The following is a 20,845-nucleotide window of genomic DNA, read 5'->3' on the forward strand; positions in this document are numbered from 1 at the left end:
AGTAACTATCATTTGTTTTTATCTTCATTATACTCAGGAGGTGACTACTTCGATCATATATATACAGACCTATTAATACTCATAATTTCCAATGTGAACACATAAAACATTCTCTCCTCTTGAAATCCTGCCTGCTGCGTCTTATATAAAACCTGTGGAGAATCAGTCAACAGAAAAATCTAAAAGAAATACGCTAATATTTCCCAAATATCTACAGATAAAACCCCATAAAGTTTGGTATTAAGCATTTGAAAATATCAGGAAGATTTAAAAGTTATTCATGCTTAGCTCTTTTTTTTTGTAACTATATGCGAGATGAAAAGATTGACACTGAGTGGCATGAGAGATTTACTGTTTTGTTTCAATAATTCACAATTTTTATTATAAGCTTTAATATCATTTTAAACTGTTTTTTTTCCTGAGACTGCACTGCTCTTTCACAAAATTATTGGATATATGAACATGATGAGTATATGAATATGAGGTGAACAATATAAGCAAAGAAGCAAAGGTTTTAGTTGAGCAAGTCATATGCTCATATTCTATATATTCTGGGTTATCCTCATGGAACATTATGCAGTATCTCAAAACAATAAGACAGACAGCTCATTAATCCTGCAGGTTGGTCCAAGCATGTTAAATCCTTTCGCCTGGACCATCAGGAGTAATGACACGGATATAACACAGTTTGCAAGTCTTAGCTCTGCTCCTCACACTTAATGCTATTGTCGATCTCCTGTGTATGTATTTTTACAGCACGGTTCCTAGTTCAGTGCTTACAAATCCTGCTGATCCCTGAGTTGGAACAAAGCTTTCAGAAGCAATCAATTGCTCTTGCCATCCCAGGTGCCAAACACACACACAATGTCCTTTTATTTATGGAAATCCACATAGATCTATTCTGCATGTACTCAGAGCTCAAAACAAATACCACCCCTTTCCCACAGGAAACAGGAAGGATGTGGTTTGAAGGACACGGTTGCTTCATCTGAATGTTTAGCTGTTCTTCAAAAGACCTCTTGTTTCTATGCTGAGCTGCTGCTCCACTACTTATATTTAAGAAGCTACAACCCCACCATACCTAACATCCTACTTTCATTTATCTAAAATCGACATTCAAGTAGATTATGCAACTTTTCTTTTCCCTTACCTTCAATGGACACATGATGAAAGTGTGTTCATAATTAAATGACATTTCTGTGAGATGATGTTCCAGTAATTCTTTGTGTATACAGGTCAGCTGCAACAATGCAGTACTAAAATCACCAGATGAAATGGTCAGAATTACCCAGTGGCTTGATAAAATCAGCTTACTTTGAGTCTAATCCAGGGATAAATATACAGAAAGCTCTGAGCAGAGGAAACTGTAAACATTGTAGAACTGCCCCCTGAAACTGTAATACCGGTAGGTCTGTCGCTGCCAGGGAAACAAACATTTGCTGAATTTGCAGGGCACTATCTTACCCAAATGCAGATGAGGAATAAATAATCACAGCTATTGTTTAAAGTGGAAAAAGGTAACACACAGTACATGGGACTAATTCTCTCCCCTTCTCCCTCAAAAAACTAACTATATACCCAAGAGCAAGCAAAGCATTAAACCTGATTACTAATCCCATATATATGGCATTCCTGGAGCTCATCCACCTCTTCATCATTTCAGGAATATGCAAGCTCCAGCTATGAATGCCTTGTGCACAGCCTTGCACTTCTTTTATGTCCTTCTCTATTCTTGGGTCAGCTTTCTTTTCCAGGAGGTTAATCTACATCTGCTTTTTTTTTTGAGTCTAGCATCTTGTACCCCGACCCCAAGAGGGCCAACTAAACTCAGTATTTCTAAGAAATATGTAAAGTTTTATACTCTGCAGAGGAAAGTTTCTTTTATGATATTAAATTTACCTTAGAAGAAGATGTGCCGTTAATAAAAAACTGCTTCTTTAGCATAGCATATGAAGTACATCCCTCTTTTTGCACCCCCTGCTAAGTTACCAGCACATGAGAATCCATAATTTAAGAAGAGAGCTTTGGCATCAAGGCAGGTGTATTGATAGTAATGGTGACTTCTGAATTACTTCCAGTTGACTTTTTCCTTACTTTTTTCTCTAACTTCTTCTGATTTTTATTCATTGGCTTTACTATTAGTCTGATCTATGACACACTGTGGAACTATAGAAGCAGGTATGAAGATAAAGAAGGATGAACATGTGTTGAAAATGTTTTATTGGTAATACTCAACTGAAAATATTACCTCTGAGAAAGTGTACAATTCTATGTACTGGGTAGAATATTACTCCAGTGTTATATAAATGCCTGCATTTCCTTCTCCAAATAGAAACAAATAGCTCTCGATGAAATGTCTGAGCTCTGGTCCTTCAGAGGTACATATCTGAGTTGGAGATGCCAGGAAAATTTCACCTTGTGTCATGTTTCACGCTGAGAGTTTTGTATAGTTCTTGTGTAAACCTTGGTCTCAAGACACATTCCAAGCTGAATTTATTTCGAATTCCAAACTCAGTTTATTCCACTCCACTCACTTAAAATTCCAGCTGTGATTGGAAAATACACACTTCACTTGCCTTCTGTGCAGTGTTCATTGAACCACTTGTCATGTGTCACCCTGCTAGGCTGCATTTCAATCCTAAGTGTGTCTATATATCAGTTGATTAAAGCTTTGCTCTTATTTGTAAGGGACATTGGGACGCTCACTGTCATCTTTTTTGCCACTTTTTGGTATTGTAACATGAAGAGGCTGGCAAAATAATATTGTGGTTGCTACTCTTTTTCTTACACCTATACCATTTACTTGTCAGTAAACAAAGTCGTATTTCCAATGAGGCAGAAATACAGAAAACTCTACCTGCCTATCTTGTTGTATCTCATACCATGCTATACACTGGCGTGACATAAAATGAGAGAGCCTCCTAAATTGTTGGCATTAAACAAAGATCACTACCATTTAGCTAGAGTAAGATAAGACACTTCAGGACATGGTCTCAAGGAACATCAATGCTAGAAGAGGAAGGATGGAATCCTGGAAAGAGAGCTGGCTCTTTGTTTTGTGGGGGTGTTTCCTGGGGAATGTTTCAGCCAGAAACAATAGTAAGCATCAAAGTGTAATTTTTTTTTTTTGACAGGCAGAGTGGACAGTGAGAGAGAGACAGAGAGAAAGGTCTTCCTTTGCCGTTGGTTCACCCTCCAATGGCCGCCGCGGTCGGCGCGCTGCGGCCGGCGCACCGCGCTGATCCGATGGCAGGAGCCAGGAGCCAGGTGCTTTTCCTGGTCTCCCATGGGGTGCAGGGCCCAAGCACTTGGGCCATCCTCCACTGCACTCCCTGGCCACAGCAGAGAGCTGGCCTGGAAGAGGGGCAACCGGGACTAGAACCCGGTGCCCCGACCGGGACTAGAACCCGGTGTGCCGGCGCTGCAAGGTGGAGGATTAGCCTAGTGAGCCGCGGCGCCAGCCAAAGTGTAAAATATTTTGAGAAAGGAAAAAGAATATAAGTACCTCCCAATCCCAATTTTTGTCTCCAGGCCCTATTACATAGCTACTCACCAAATCTGAAGAAAATCTACTGTATCAGTTGTCAAGTCATAATTATCAACAATCACATTAGTGACTGTGTGTGTCCTTTCATAAGTCATGTATTAGGATTTATCAGTGGTGATGGAGTCCTCTGTTAAGAAACAATACTTCATGGTTGTCATTTGCCATTGTGATTAAGGTGTCAGTTCAGATGCCAGCTAAGATGTCTGTATCTCCTAATGGGGTGCTTGGGTTCAAGTCCTGCTTCAAATCCCAATTCTAGGTTCCTTCTAATTTGTATTCTGGGAGGCACCTAGTGATGGCATATATTATGTGTCACATTCTTTTAAGTTATATGTGAGTTCTAAATTGTATATACCAGGGTACCTCAAAAAGTTAATGTAAAAAGTATGTTATAAAACTTATCGGAGGGGCTGGCACTGTGGCATAGCAGGTAAAGCTGTAGCCTGCAATCCCAGCATCTCAAACAGGCACTGATCCATGTCCCAGCTGCTGCAATTCTGATTCAGATCTAGGTTACTGGCCTGAGAAAAGCAGTGGAAGATGGCTCAAGTACTTGGGTCCCTGTATCCATGTAGGAGACACAGACGAAGCTCCTGGCTCCTGGCTTCTGCCTGGCCTAGCCCTGGTTATTGAGGCCATCTGGGAAGTGAACCAGCGAATGGAAGACTTCAATAAATAAGTTAATTAATTAATTAACTTTTAAAAATATTTCAATTTCTGCCAAAGAAATACTGCCAGTTCACCTCTGTGATGCCCAGAATTGCTCTTACTCAACAGTATCTGTTACACTTTTTGTACCAATATAACAGTATACACAACTGATTGCTTTCAAGGTCAATAATCAGTCAAGGTTACTTCTATAAATATACAATTTTAACACACAAACCTTATCCATGGTCCTGATATTCTACAGTTTGGAACTGAACCCAAAAATACTATTTGAGAAGCCCACACTTCACAACAGATCTTACTCTCAAACTTTTTTCTTTATGGAAGATAGTACTACTTTTCATGCAAAAATTAAAGTGATTAAGAATACTCATGCTTTACTAGCACTGTGGATATTTCAGTTATTGTACCTTGATGTTAAATCAAAACCACATCAAACACACATACAAATGAAACCAAAACCAACTTGTACATTCTCATCTTCAGGGAGTGTCAAATTTACCTGATCCACTTCAGCTGCATTTAGGCTCTTCCTATTATCTGTTGTTTTCTGATGAAGGTTCTTGCCTCCTTCTTCCCAATCTCCCCTTCTTTTAATCCCTGCTATCTCAGTATCCACTGTCTAAATTTCTTCATTATCAATTTACAATTTTACTTCTTTACTTACTTGCTAAAAAGGCTCTATTTTGCGACTCACCCTGTTGAGCTATATCTCATTTCTCCCAGTAAGCCCTTATAACATCTAATGAAGACTTTGGAACATGAATTAAAGAGTGTTAGATCTGGGGCCACTGTTGTGGCACAGCAGGTTAATTTGCTGTCTGCAATGCCAGCATTCCATATCAAAGTGCTGACTGGAGTCCTGGCTGCTCTGCTTCTGATCCAGCTCTTTGCTAAAGTCTCTGGGAAAGCAGCAGAAGATGGTTCAACTGCTGGGGCCCCTTCAACCCATGTGGGAGACCCAGATGGAGTTCCTGGGTCCTGGGTTCAGTCGAGCACAGCTCTGACTGTTATAGCTATTTGAGAAGTAAATCAACAGATTGAAGCTCCCTTTCCCTCTTTGTCTTCTGTGTCAGTCTGCCTTTCAAACAAATAAATTAAAAAAAAAATAGTCATTAGATCCAATCTAAGACCTAGGGTACCTTCAATGTCCTTTAGAATAATCACTCAAAACCCTGTCAATCCATTCATGACCACCCAAAACTGCTACCTCTGTACTTAATTCACTCCGTGACATTCTCTAACCAGCAGCACCTCATATGTTTCCAAGTTATTTTCACCACATCTTTTATAAGATCATTCAGACCTTGAATCTCTTAAAAACAGCACATTCTATACTCCTAAAACATGTCTTTGGTTCTGCTTTCTTTTCTTTTTCCTATACAGACATCACAGCCTATCAGTTCAAAATATCTACTTCTGCCTGTCTTCCCTCCACTTGCCTGAAAAAAATCAGTCCAAGATCTGAACAATCATGTCTGTTTTGTGTTCTTGCATCAGAAAACTTTGTCTCAATTCACTTAGCTAATCCTCTGCCTGCGGCGCCGGCACAGTCCCGGTTGGGATGCCGGGTAGTACTCCCGGTTGCTCCTCTTCCAGTCCCGCTCTCTTCCGTGGCCCGGGAGGGCAGAGGAGGATGGCCCCTGCACCCGCATGGGAGACTGGGAGGAAGCACCCAGGTCCTGGTTTCAGATTGGCGCAGTGCCAGCCATAGCGGACATTAGGGGAGTGAACCAATGGAAGGAAGACCTTTCTCTCTGTCTTTCACTGTCTATAACTCTCTCTCTGTCTCTCTCTTTCTCACTAACTCTGCCTGGCAAAAAAATTAAAAAAAAAATTCTGAAATTAGAATTCACTCAACATCATCTTTATGAATTTATTCCAAATTAACTCTTGGTCATACAATTCATTGATTTTACACACACACACACATACACACACACAAGCACTAATATTTTCATATTTCTTCTGGGTCCTGCGCCTCCCTCTTTACCTATTCTTTTAGTTATCTCACTTCTCACACAAACATTTATGCTCCACCATTCTACTTGGCTTCTATGTGGTAGTGCACTGGATTTGGTGGTTATTTCTAAGTATTTCTTCTCAAATCGACTCTCAGGAATGTCACAGTGATAGCCTGACTTCAGACTTGGAAGGAATATTTACACTGTGGTCATCTGCAAAAGCTACAAATCGAGACTTTAGTTTTCTCTCTCCTGGAGACCTTGTTTATCAGAATACCTCTACATATATGCCTGTTCAAAGCAAAATAAAGAAAATGTGACAAAATTTGCTCTAGCTTCCTTCCTCTTTTGGTTGTATTACCTCTCCTTTCCTTTTATGTTCCAACTACTTAAAAATGTAGTGTGTACTCAGTCAATCATTCTGCTCCTAACTAATCTAAACATACCTTCAGTTGTTACCAGTTCTTCATTGAAGTTGATATTTCCAAGGTAATCAGTAACCTCCTGGTTGATAAATCTAATGCCTACTTTTCAGTTTTTACTCACTTAATCTATGGAATTTGATACAAATGGCCACTCCCTCTCTATAATTCTCTCTTGCCCTGGCTTGAGAATAGCATCATTTCCTGAATTTCCCCCTACCTCTCTGGCCATTTCTTCTCAGAGTCCTTTTCAGGAACACTTTACTTGAGTACCTTTTAAGAAGTTCGTCCCCATTGTTCTTTCCTTGGACTTTCCCCTGCTTTCATTTATGCAGTAGCATTTGATTAAGTTCATTTAAATCTTTAAAAAAAAAGACCAAATTTACTTATTTACTTAAAAGGCATATATATATATATATATATATATATATATATATGGGGGATGAGGGAGGAAGGGGAGGGGGGAGAGGGGAGGAGAGGGAGAGAGGGAGAGGGGGAAAGAGGGAGAAGAGGAGAGAGGGAGAGCGAGAGAGAGGGAGAGGGGGAGAAGGGGAAGAGACCGACTCTAGCCTCTGGTTCACTCTCCAGATGGCCACAACAGTTCAGTTAGAGCTGGGCCAGGGGGAGGCCAGGGGGAGGCCAGGAGGAGAGGGGAAGGGGGGAGGGAGAGACCAACTCCAGCCTCCGGTTCACTCTCCAGATGGCCACAACAGTTCAGTTAGAGCTGGGCCAGGCTGAATCCAGGAGTCAGGAGCTTCATCCATGTCTCCCATTTGTTTTGCTTGAGGCCAAGCACTTGGGCCATCCTCAACTGCTTTCCCATCCACATTACCAAGGAGCTGGGTAGGAAATGGAGCAGCTGGGACTCTATGTGGTACCCATGTGGGATGCTAGCAACCCAGGTGATGGCTGTTGCACCACGACACTGGCCTCATGTATTTGAATCCTACTCCACAGTCAGTGGCTTACAGTACTGGCAAAATCTTGATCAAACACAAGGCCACATCTCTTTTATCTCTTTCATGTGTTGTAGTTAACCACTGTACAACCATTCATTTAGATGGCTCAAGACACCCAATACCTCAAATGCCAAACATATTGTATTTATCCCCTACCTTGTTACTTCATATATTCTGATTCTCTTCCTTCAGTTTATCCTTCCTAATTTAGCTGAGCTATTTTCCAAGAACAATTGTGATCACATAGCCTTGGCTTAAAACACTTGAACTTTTTCCCTACTTCTTCAGCTGCCTCTGCATTTTTCCACCTGCTGTGCTGTGTATTTCTGCAGATCTGTCCTTTTCATACACCCTGTGCCCTTGCTTCCTTCCATGCAGGGCCTTGGCATAGCTGTCTTTCACTTTTGCTCTTCTCTCTTCACCCAGGTAACTGAATTATCTTTCTCAGTACAAATGCTTCCAGAGCTCCCACAAAGTTCCCCTAAGCCTTGCTGATTAGCTCAATCCTCCACTACAAAATCTGATAGATAAGCATCACTGACTCGACATAGATAGATGAAGACACAAATGATGTGAACAGATATCCATTATCTTAACATTATTAGCACTGTATCTAGTTTAAGGAGCAGTGCTTAAATCTTAAAGAGCTACATGCATCTTTCTGGCATTACACTTTGTCTCTTTTCCACACACACACACAAATAAGCAAAAATCATCATTTATGGTTAAACAAGGTTAGCACAAAACTGACCATTCGAAATGGAGCATGTTGCTCAGTGGAGAGAAGTGATGTTAATAATTAGACCAGGGCAATGTGAGTAAACTGCTGAGCCCTCTGGCAACCTGGGACATGTAGCCACAGTTTTGGCTGACACAATAAAACAACATAGGTAATGGGAGATACTCGCTCTATGGGGAACTGTCACTGGAATCAAAGAATGAGTTATTACAGGGAAAGGCTTCTTATAATGCAGGATTGGTGTTGTGTAAATTGTGAGCTATGCACTGCATCTTTAACAGGAGTATACTTAATGTAATTATAATTTCGTTAATCACTCCAAATGTTATTTGGAGCATGTTCTTTCTAATTTGATCACAACAAGTCTCTCTTGATTCCCTAAGACATGTTTCCTGACCACTGGGCCAAGCACAAGCTGCAGTGTGAAAGGAGAACAAGATATCAATCGTCCATAGAAAATCTAAAATTTAATTATCCCCTGCCTTTCTAGATGAAGAAACGGACACCCAGAACACACAACTGACTTGACTAAGACTGTAGAAAATAAACTTCGTTGCTGGGACTGGGATTCAGATACCTGACTTGAAGTTCGTTATTCAATTCTTTTGGTAAACTAACTCCCCAGATGGAAATAACACACTTAAGGGTATTTTATGCTCTTGTCTACCACCATGCAGAAAGGCCCATGAAGTACGTTTACATAATCTTCATAGAAGCAGACTGTGCCCAGGCTCCATGGGCATGCTTTTGTGCTGCCAGTGTAGACTTCCTTTTTAGGCACTCACTTCTGGCCCTGTGACAAGGATTTGAGGGGCTTTAGAAGGCCAAACACATCTCTGATGGGCTCGTCATTGTATCATACCTGCTTAAATCCTGAGTAAATTAAGAAGGCCCCAAATATAACCTTTTACTTTACGGTCAAATTCCACTTCATAGGAGTAATCAAATAGTCCAGATATGGGCACAACACCCCATGGGCATACCACACAGAATGTGGGTATTGGTTCACGATGACACCTTTTACTGCATTATTCCAGAGGAATTCTCATGTCCTAGTGGCCTGAGGTTTACAAAATGCAGTCTTCACAAAGTGTATTTAACACTGTCTCAGATTCGTGGGGCCACAGTTTTTGAGACTACTGTTAGAGTATTAGAAGAAATGGTGTATCATGCTTACATGCTCCTAAATGCTGGTGAGAAGTACTTGTTAAAATGTAGGCTGTTTCCCAGTAGTCAGAAATACCCTACATTATGAAGACTTCTGGGCTTTCATTCATTCCAATGATACCATCCCATCAGCATAACACCGTAATGACTGAACTCAGAGAGAAATTTTTAATTTTCACTTTTTAGAAAATGATATTTCACTTATTTTGTGTAAAAATTTCTGAAATAAAAGATGACTTTTACACAATCATTTTTCCTCTTCTGACCTGAAAGGAATTCTATAAAAGGACAGGAGGAAAATTAAAATAGCTCACAAATCAATGAAGTCACTCAAATCTCCACCAAGGATAACAAAAATAGAAGACTTCTAAAGTTACCTGCAAATGATGAGGGGCTAAAGATATTGGAGACAATCACAGTCAATAAAAGGATCCTTTAAGCAGTCACAAAATTCTCCATCGTATGTTCAGGACAACAGTGAATAAGATGTGTATCTGAGCTGAAAAATACTACTCTTTTGGGTAGTCTGAGGATTTTTCTTAAAGGAAGAGCTTTATTTGTTGAAAACATTTCTGAATAAACTTGCTAAGGAAAAAGCTGAGATCATTAGGAGCCAAAGCCTTAGAGGAGACACTGAGGGCGCTCTAGGAGGAAGAATCTGGCTACAGCTTTAAAGACAGAAAAGGAGATAGAGACACAGGGACTGGACAGTGGACTAAAGGTTTGGTGGAATATTGGTAGTGTTTGTGACCATTGCTGCAGCATATGCTGTGTACATGTGATAAACTATCACACAGTATCCCATAAGTAGGATCATCACACATTAATCAAGTGAGCAAACAAATAAAATGGGGGAAAAATAATCATTAATTAAGTTCATCAAATTCTGAAGAAAATGGCTATGTTTCTGAATGGGCTGAGTGGTGAGTGTAGGCACCTGAGCATTATTGAAACACATGGATATAGAAGTTGGAGACATGGAATTGAACAAAAATACATGTTTGAGTAGTGTTCAAGACTTGAGTAGAGAACTCTGGACTCCATGAAGATGCAAAGTTGAATGAGGGAAAGAAAGTTTATCCAATCTTAGAAGAAAGCGGAAACTCCATCTTGTCATCAGAGTTCACAGACATAATCCATGAAGACTCTGAACCTGACAGTGTGGAGGGAGAAAGATAGATGAACAAGCAATTCACAAAATTAAAAAAAAATCTCAGCTGTGCCACAGGGGCTACAGCTGCACAATGTTGTGGGTTTCAGAGCATGGCTTCATTCACCTTACCTAGAGACTGAGAGAAGTATCATGTTTGCTAGGTCTCCCAGGGTGGGCATGAGTAGTCATAATTTTGAAACCTCAGGACAATATTCTTTCAATTTCTTTATTTTTAAGATTTGTTTTATTTATTTGAATGTCAGAGATACAAAGAGAGAGAGAGAGAGAGAGAGAGAGAGAGAGAGGTCTTCCATCCACAGATTCACTCCCCAAATGGCCACAATGGCTGGAGTTGGGCTGACCTGAAGCCAGGAGCCAGGAGCTTCTTCTAGGTCTCCCACGTGGTTGCAGGGGCCCAAAGCATCTTCTGCGGCTTTCCCAGGCCATCTGCTCTGCTTCTGATGCAGCTTTCTGGTCATGTGCCTTTGAAGGCCACAGATGGTGTGCCAAACACCTGTGTTTCTGCCTATGTGTGAGATAACAGGCTAGAGTTCCTGGCCCCTGGCTTCAACCTTGCCCAGACCTGACTGTTGAAGCCTTTTGGAGAGTGAACCAGCAGATGTGAGATTTCCCCCTCCACCGGTGTCTCTGACTCCCTCTGTTGCTCTACCTTTTAAATAAATAACTAAATAAATCTTGAAAGAGTGTGTTAGGGAGGTTGTGGGGGGGGATCAGGAGGAGGAGGAGAGAGAGAAACATAGGCCTCACATGGAAACAAACTATGAGCTCAGACACTCTCAGAAGGTCAACGTGACTGCACTAGGTGGCAGTGCTAAAACTTTTGAACGCTTCATAATGAACACAGTTGCAGAAAAACAAAAAGCAAGATACCATATATTTTTAAAGATATGTCAGTTACTAGTAGGACTAAATAAAGAGGATGTTTTAGCAAGTATAATACTTGATTCATTTTTTTCTAACTAGGAATAAGATGGGAAGACATTGTCAGCAGAATGAAGGTTTTTCACTCTTTCAATATACCAAACAATTCAGCACAGGATCCTCACATTTCTGTGAGATAAAAAATAAAGTATGGTAGTACGGTCCCAAGGAAGATAATTAATTTTTGAATATTGGTAACTGATAATAAGGGGAAGGAACAGATAAATTTTAAACCTCTATTTGATGTATTAAGGACTCAGCAGAGAGTATCAGGGACTCAATGGATTCCAAAGACTAAATAAAAAATATTAAAACCAGACAAAACAAAGTTTGAATTTATTCAGTAGTTTCTACATGCTAGAAATTGTTCAAGGAACTAGGCATAAGAGAGTAAGTTTGACAAAGAAAGGAATTTTGTACATGGGACCTCTTTGTGTGTGTGTGTGTGTGTGTTATGTGATTTGGTATATAAATAAATAAGCACAAAATTATAAAGATGAATGTTGGTGAACAGAGTTTACTGAAACAAACACACAAGGATGGCAAGGAGTTAAGGGAGTACCAGGGATGGAGGTGAGATGATGCTCTTTTCAACAGGAGAGTCAGGAAAGCTACTCTAATAAGGAAAGCTGAGAAGGCACTGGGGCTTTTTGAGTAGAGAAATGCATTTTAAATCGCCACTGAAGCTGCTGTGTAAGGGGTAGGCTGAAGTGGGACAAACAGCAGGGAGAGCAGAAGTCTTCTGCAGTCCTCCAGACAAGAGGTACTGTGTGTCTGGACCAAAGCAAATGGTAAGGATCTGTTAACTTCCACATATAGCAGACAGATCTGCTGATGGACTGAGCAGGAAGCGTGAAAGGACAGCAGATTTAAGAATGGCTTCCAGATATTTGGTCTGAACCACTAGAAGCTTGTCATTTAGCAAAATGGAGAAGACCACAAATAAATGGGTTCGTCTAAAAAAATAAGTTGTTAATATATAGACTCAAGCGCCCTGCAGGGCACACTCTCTCCCATCCTATAGAATTAATACATTCAATTTTAGTCACAGGTACCTTTAAGGAGATGAGTGGTATTCTTAATGATATATTGTATAGTATTTATTTACCAAGTTAGAAAGACTAAAATAAACTATTCACAGTATTCATAAATACTAATAAAATAATATTAATAAATACATTTAATGTCCATCACAGTGTAAAAGATTGTCTCAAGGCCAAGGATATCCAATACTTTTCTATTTTAAGTATCTCATGGTATGCTTGCTTTCAATCCATGCTTAAATTTAGTTTCAAAATCAGGGATAAAGTAGGATAAGTGAAGGTATTTAATTATTGTTTTCTTTTGTAGATCCTCTACAGAATAATTGCTGGCAAACCCTGTTGCCCAGAAAATGTCTATTGGAATTATTGAGTTTAAAAAATACAAAGCAATGAAAAAAGGGAGGATGTTTTATTTACATCCTATTTTTGAACCAATGCTTTTGTGCTATTGTGTGTTTTTGTAGGCCCAATAACACATTTGCACAAAAGTTAGAAATGTTTCTTAAGTTTCCTTCAAACAAACACTGGTGAATTCATTTGAAACTGTAGATTTTATTCACTTCCAAAAACAGGTATCCAGTTATTCAGAACATCCAGTTTTGCAAAACTAAACAACTGACGGAAACTTCACCCAAACAATAGTTACCAGTTTTGCTGAGAGTTGTAACAGCCAGACAACAGCAATGGATTTTTCCACACAGAGATAATGATTTATTATGACCTAGCCAATTTGTTTTCAACTTTTGAGTAAAATAGCAAGCCAGTCTGTGTATAGTACATGTTTAAATTTATGGAAAGAAATGTCTGAAATCTTCTTGGTTATTAAAATTAAAACTTATAATAATGAAAGGGCTATGTAACATTTATCATGTTCTCTTAGCTTATCTCATCTAATTCTCCAGAAGCTCGATTTTAAACTACCTTATGTAGCACGTTAACCAAAGTTTGTAAGGTTAGTTTATTTGTCCACAACCACCCAGAAAATCCTTCACGGAGCTGATGCAAAAAGCTGTTGGCTAGACTCCAAAGTCTGTGCTTCTTTTGCCATAGACTGCCCTCAGTTTTATTTAATAATAAATCCAGTTTTAATCCTTATGCCATTGACTGTTCCATGCCTGTAGCATCTGACATGCATGGTGTGTATGCCTATGTGTGCCTGGCACGTTTGAGAGATGAGGGAAGAAAAAAATATTTCTAGATGCAAAGCTGCAAGCACTTATGGAATTGCCAACAAATTCAGCCATTAAACCTCCAGGATACAGCTGATTCAACCTCGTGGTGCTTGAGAACAGGGCTCTAGGTACCCACACAACTTGGGGCAGGAGTTAGTCTACACAACTGAGCTGTGAAACAACCTGCTGTGTCCAGGGACATTTTTCATCTCTTGGAAGTTAAGTGAAAATTATCTTTATCTCAGTGAAATGCGCCTTTCATTTATTTTTTATTTTTTATTTTTTGACAGGCAGAGTGGACAGTGAGAGAGAGAGACAGAGAGAAAGGTCTTCCTTTTGCCTTTGGTTCACCCCCCCAATGGCTGCTGTGGCCAGCGCGCTACGGCCTGCGCACCACTCTGATCCAAAGCCAGGATCCAGGTGCTTCTCCTGGTCTCCCATGGGGTGCAGGGCCCAAGCACTTGGGCCATCCTCCACTGCACTCCCTGGCCATAGCAGAGAGCTGGCCTGGAAGAGGGGCAACCGGGACAGAATCCGGCTCCCCGACTGGGACTAGAACCTGGTGTGCCGGCACCACAGGCAGAGGATTAGCCTATTGAGCCGCAGCACTCGCGGCCCCTTTCATTTCTTAATAAATAATTTATAAACAATCTTTCAAATTATTCAAAAATTAATCTAATAACTTATCCATAATGATAAATTATATTATACTAATAATTATAATTTATATTTATTACATGATATATTCAGATATTTACAATACTAATAATTATAATTATTATTTATTACATATTATATTTAAATATATTTATTACTAATTTTATATATATTAAAATTTATATATCCTGGATTATTATTTATATAGAACTATAAATATTACAAGATACATTATAAAATTAGTAATTTCTAAAAATAATTTTAAGTGAATAATTTAAAATATATAAATAGCCATCCTTCTTGACATTTAAGCTTATAAATGCAGACTGATAATATTTAAATCTAATTTCAATTTTCTCTTCATCTCATCTGCCTCTATCATTAAGTTCACAAATTTGCTTTCCAGTTGTATATCAAAACCTATTTAGAGGCTGGAGCTGTGGCTAGGGGGTGATGCTGCCACCTGCAGTGCCAGCAACCAATATGGGTGCCTGTTCTGGTCTAGGGTCCTGCACTTCTTTTTTTTTTTTTTAATTTTTTTTTGACAGGCAGAGTGGACAGTGAGAGAGAGAGACAGAGAGAAAGGTCTTCCTTTTGCCATTGTTTCACCCTCCAATGGCTGCTGTGGCCGGCGCGCTGCGGCCGGCACACTGCGCTGATTTGATGGCAGGAGCCAGGTGCTTCTCCTGGTCTCCCATGGGGTGAAGGGCCAAGCACTTGGGCCATCCTCCACTGCACTCACTGGCACAGCAGAGAGCTGGCCTGGAAGGGGGAAAACCGGGACAGAATCCGGTGCCCCGACTGGGACTAGAACCCGGTGTGCTGGTGCCGCAAGGCGGAGGATTAGCCTAGTGAGCCGCGGCGCCGGCCGGGTCCTGCACTTCTGATCCAGCTTTCTGGGAAAGCAGTGGAGGATGGCCTAAGTCCTGGGCCTCTGCCCTTGCATGGGAGATCTGGAGGAAGCTCCAGGCCCCTGGCTTCGGATCAGCACAGCTCCAGCCATTGTGGCCTTCTAGGGAGTTAGCCAATGGATGGAAGACTGTCTCTGTCTCTGTCTCTCTCTCCCTCTGCCTCTCTGTAATTCTGAATTTCAAATAAATAAATCTTAAGAAAAAAACACATTTATCCCAAGGTAATTCTATCACCTTACACATATTGACCATGGAGCTCCGCTGGCCTGAGGAACGCCTACATTCCTCATTTGAAGATCAAGGCCACTTGACCTATATATTTTCTTCAAGCCTAAATGTCACTTTCTTTTGTTTACATATTTGGGTAGGTTGGTTTGGGTCCCCACTCCATCATGTAACAACCAAAGAAGATATGTGCAAGTCCTATCTCTCCAAAGTCTGAAATGTGACCTTCAGTAGCAGTACCCATTTTAAAGTCATCAAGCTAAAATGAGGTTATTGAGTCAGCCCTAATCCAAAATGAATAGTGTCAATGAACTCCAAAGCTTGCCTGCAACCACCAAAAACCAGCAGAGACATGGAACAGATTCTCCCTCCTAGCCCTCAGAAGGAACCAACCCTTGGGGGATGGGTTAACTTTCCTGCTTGGTACTGCTTACATGCCCCTCACAACACTCCAAACGAGACTTGATATTTAGTTCCTTACTTAAATTGCACAAGAGGGGCTCAGCTAGGGAAAGGCTATTGTGAGCCATCTTGCTGCCTTGGCAATAATAAACTATATACAACTTTGTTTACTCTCTTCTCAAAACTCTTTTAATGTGTATTTTCTTCTTATATCTGGTTTATGAGATTTTCCATTTTGGTCATCAGCTCAAAAATTCGTGTCACAATTCTGTCAAATTTCTTCTTTGACTAATTCATCAGTTAAATGGAAGAAATAATTCCTCTTTCATTTACCTAATCCACACCTCATAGCTGGCACATGGTGCAGATCCACTTTAACATTCTGTTGGTTCATATGTGTAGATATTTCTACCATTTTTGTCTGAGTTATCTTCAAAGACACTTGTGTAGAGATCGCAACCAATATAGAATATTCAAAAAAAAGTGCTCAAAGAGTATTTCAAAAACTTTCTCAAGTGATATTTCTTTAAAATGAACAAAGCTGGATAACGCCTCTTTGTGACTTTCACAGAAAGCCTAAAGGATAAATATGCCTTATCATCCCAAAGAAATACTTCTCCCAAGTTATTCCACTTCTTTCCAGTTGAAATGTCCAATCTGATGCACAAATGAGATGCTCCTGCATTAACAGACAAACATCTGCATTCTCACTGTCCTTCCATTCAACGTGCTTTCCGGTCATTCTTTTGTTGAAGTTAATGGTTACATGTCTGTTTTCAGCACTAGACACAATTTTTCAGGAGGAGAATGTGAATCCCAGTTACCTTTACATCTCCAAAACCTGACACAGAGTGAACATTCAACAAACTTTGTGAATATCTATAGTTTGCAAACACTCTGGAAAGGAATAAATGAAATTCAAATTTCAAGTGGATCACCAACTAATTCTTACAGGATTACAATATCACTTCCATGGTATCTGCAACATGTGCTATGATTTGACTTAAAAATCTTTAGTCTAAAATGTTTGAGAATGCATTATCTGAAAAGAAGGTAATTTGAATTTACCTCTTACTAAGTTACCATCTAACAAAAGCAACCAGACTTTAGGGCTTTAACTGGAATAAGACGGCACATGTTTGTAAGTCAGGAAAAGAGGAAATGAAAAAATGCCAGTAGCAGTTGTTAGCATTTTGCCATTATGAATTTCTTGATTTGTACGGTAGTCATTTCTCATACTTTTAATGTTTTTCTTTACATGATATCTTGCAAATGTGACTGGAGCCTGGATTTGATGTACATGTAGCTTTATGTCTGAAGACTTGGAAATACTGAAATTAATGAAAACTAAATCATCTACCTTAGTGGATTTCAGTAGGAAGAAAAATGGACTCTTCAGACAACTTAGAGACTTCTGTCATCCAAGGAAGCAGAAACTTACATAAACTTGTAAAAGAACTGAGCAAAAGAATTTCTCAGGAGAAACTCTTATCCATGTTGCTGTCAATAAAATATCAAATCTCACTGTCATTCATAATCAAGTGATACAATCAGTATATTTCTACAGTAGTGATACAACCTTGGATTTATTATAACATATTTAGTATAGGAGGATGGAATAAGTTTAAGCCTACAGGCGTCTAGAAGAACTATAAAATGTGATCCATTCACACACAGTATCTACTAAAGGTTACCTGTAACATGCCACTTTCTTTGGTGGGAGTGGGTGTTTGGGTCTCTGAAGAAGCTAAGTGGATTAAATTTGAATCCTACAGTCTTATTTTGTAACAAAATGAGGTTATTTTTGTAAATGTCCATCATTGACAGATTTAATCTGACAGCCAGGAATGTTCTACAAACTGTTACAAAACTAAAGCTTTTATTTTTACATTGCTCCAGTGAAATTAAGCAGGGACAGAAAATAACTGGGAATAGACAGGGACAATGCTTACTTTTCCAGACTTAAAGTGAAAACAAATGAAATGTGTTGTGAACAGACACTGAACTTTTGTGAAAGTTAATGCAGAGTAGCACACGGAGATTATTCAGCAAAAAAGGAACTGGTGTATGGATTTTTTTTAAAAAAGAATTGCAGTGCCTACATTCAATATGAATGCCAGAATTGAATTCAAGACTGTTATGCTTTGGGGAAAAATAGGCAGCCCTTCATAAATATTGTTAGAAAGACTAGACATAACGCGACTGGCACTGTGGCATAGTGGGTAAAGCTGCGCCTGCAGTGCCAGCCTCCCATATGGGCGCGGGATCGAGACCGGCCTGCTCCACTTCTGATCCAGCTCTCTGCTATGGCCTTGGGAAAGCAGTAGAAGATGGCCCACATCCTTGGGTCCCTGTACCCCTGTGGGAGACCCAGAAGAAGCTCCTGGCTCCTGGCTTCTGGCTTCTGGCTTCAGATCGGCAGAGCTCTGGCCTTTGAAAGGCCAACTGGGGAGTGAACCAGTGGATGGAAGAACTCTCTCTCTCTGCCTCTCCTCCTATCTTTGTGTAACTCCGACTTTCCAATAAATAAATAAATCTTATAAAAATAAAAAAGACTGAACATAAGTTGATTATACCAAAATGTTACTTTCAACTTGAAACTTCAGCATCAATGACTACTTTAAGCACTAACTTCCTTTAAAGGTAAAACCCAAAAAGCAATATTTACTAAGCATCAACCCTCTGTTTAATACTATTTCAGGAAAACGGTTTTAAAACAAAGCTTCAGTTGACACTACCCTTTTCAAGACAATTTCTTTCTGGCCCAGGATAAATGTAATGTAAGTAGAACTACTAAGGACACGAAAATAGAAGAATAATTATCTAGACATTGACTTAAGTTGGTCAACGTAAATCAAAGGAAATAAATTACACAGGAGATTAAATCTGCTCCTTAAAGTATACATGAATTGTATAAGGAGAATGAAGGAGAATGAAGGAGATTCAAGTTGGAAGAAACAGCATGAGCCAGCAGTAGTGTGAGGATGAGCCTGAATTCTGAAGGCTACAGGAGTCCAGGCTGCATAGTACACAGGATGGGTTAGAAAGGTTTAAGTGAATGAGGCCATGCACTTATGGAAAGGAATTTGCATTTCTGACTGAAGTCTATTAAAAGATCAGGAGCATAAGAGACGTGACAAATGTGACACTTTAGGAAAATGATCAGGCAATGTTTCATAAAGTGTGTTAGAAGTGAGATAAGCGCTAGCCATCCCAGATAGGTAATTGCTGCAGTGGATTCGTTTCTGAGAGGAGTGTGATGGGGGCAAGAAGCATGGAGTCACCACACAGACCCCGGGAGTCGGGTGAAAGCAGGCCTGAGGCAAGCAGCCTGCAGACTCCTTTATTTCAGTTGCTATAGCTGCTTATATAGCCAAGGCAGCCAATCTGCTCAAGGGGCGGTCTATGCCCTAACCAATCACAGCCTGTTGCCAGGCAGTTTCCAAAGCCATCCAATCACAGCCTGTTGCCAGTCAGGCTCTGTTGCCAGGCAGTTTCTGAAACCATCCAATCACAACCTGTCAGGCTCTGTTGTCATGTGGTTTCCGAAGCCATTCAATCATGACCTATTGTCAGTCAGGCTCTGTTGTCGTGTGGTTTCTGAAGCCACCCAATCACGGCCTGTTGCCAGGCAGTTTCTGTTGTCAGCGGCCATCTTGGCATGACCTTCTCACCTCATTCCACCACAGGTAATTACTGGACAAACTCTAGGCCTCATTTAAAGAGAGACTGTGCTCAACAACACAAATGAAGAGGAAAACCCGACAGCCATTTTAAAGGCAAAATTTGCACACATTGTTGACTTTGGCGAAGGATAAAAGATTTAAGATAGAAGGGTGTGGAGAATGCAGTCAGAGAGAGGGGATGTTCAGCATCACGTCTCTGTGTACATGGTCTGGTCTTGATTATCAGAGTATTAGAATATGTTAGAGATAGGAAGCTTTCAGTAGACCCTACAGTCCTTAAAGAATTGAGAGGATGACACAAAATCTCTCAGTAGTTTAAATACTGGACTGTTTTCGGGAATATGATGCTCACTGGTAATATGTACAAAGCCCTCTGCTTAGGTTTGAAAACTTAACTGCAGAAGTAAAAGAACAGAAAATAGCTGAATTTAAGCAGTGAAGAAGCATCCTAGGAACTTTAGTGATTAAAAAGACAACTGAAAAATAAATAAAAATCAAGTAAATATGTGGATGATGAAAGTGTAAATCAGTTTTAATCCCTTGATAGAATGTAGACAGAATAAGAAAGAGGGAAGTTCTTTTCCTCTAAGCTGTTCAGATCACATCTACAATATGGTATTTAGTTGAGGGAGCTGCCCTTTTAGATAGAGGTCACACATGGACATGCTTCCCAAAGCCAGTGGGTAACTCAGACGAGTCAAAATTTCTAGAAAAAAACAACAGCAGCAGCAACAACTAAGGAGCAACAACCAACAACAGCAACAACCAAAAACAACAATGGCAAGAACCAAGGAGGGGTGTGTGTGTGTCAAAGTCAAAAACTAGGCTCTGGGCTGCAAGTATTTGCCTTCTGCTGTAATAGAAATATGCCTATAATGGATAACATTTTGAGTATGACAGAGTGTTAAGCAAACTCAAAGCCATATTGCATGAGAGACTGGGGACAAACTAGTGACATTTACTTGGAAAAAGCCTTGATAATTCTTTTCAAATTTCTGCAGGGGCCTGAAGTAAAAGTGGAATTAAATGTGATCTTTGTGATCCCTCTAGAGTGCAGTATTAGTATTGCTGAATAGAAATTTCAGAGTTTTGAACTGCTCTTTGAGGTAACCTTCCATTAGTCAGAGATGTGTATCAGTAAATTAGACTGACTTATAAGACAATGAGTTCCTTATCACTGAATGTAC

General features: G+C 40.0%; 1 protein-coding gene across 7 annotated transcripts in view; it reads right to left on the reverse strand.

Moving 5' to 3' along the window:
- Positions 1 to 20,845, reverse strand: part of CHRM3 (cholinergic receptor muscarinic 3) — a 613,309-nt gene that overhangs the window by 297,158 nt on the left and 295,306 nt on the right. Inside the window, exon 1 of one of the 7 annotated variants that reach the window (XM_070055564.1) lies at positions 1,151 to 6,984. The exons of the other annotated variants lie outside the window; for them this stretch is intronic. The gene's annotated coding sequence lies outside the window, so the exon portion shown is untranslated. Of the gene's footprint in view, positions 1 to 1,150; positions 6,985 to 20,845 lie in introns of those variants that run through there. 7 annotated transcript variants of the gene reach the window in all.

Source organism: Oryctolagus cuniculus, chromosome 13 (assembly GCF_964237555.1).
Source record: "Oryctolagus cuniculus chromosome 13, mOryCun1.1, whole genome shotgun sequence".
Taxonomy (NCBI): Eukaryota; Metazoa; Chordata; class Mammalia; order Lagomorpha; family Leporidae; genus Oryctolagus; species Oryctolagus cuniculus.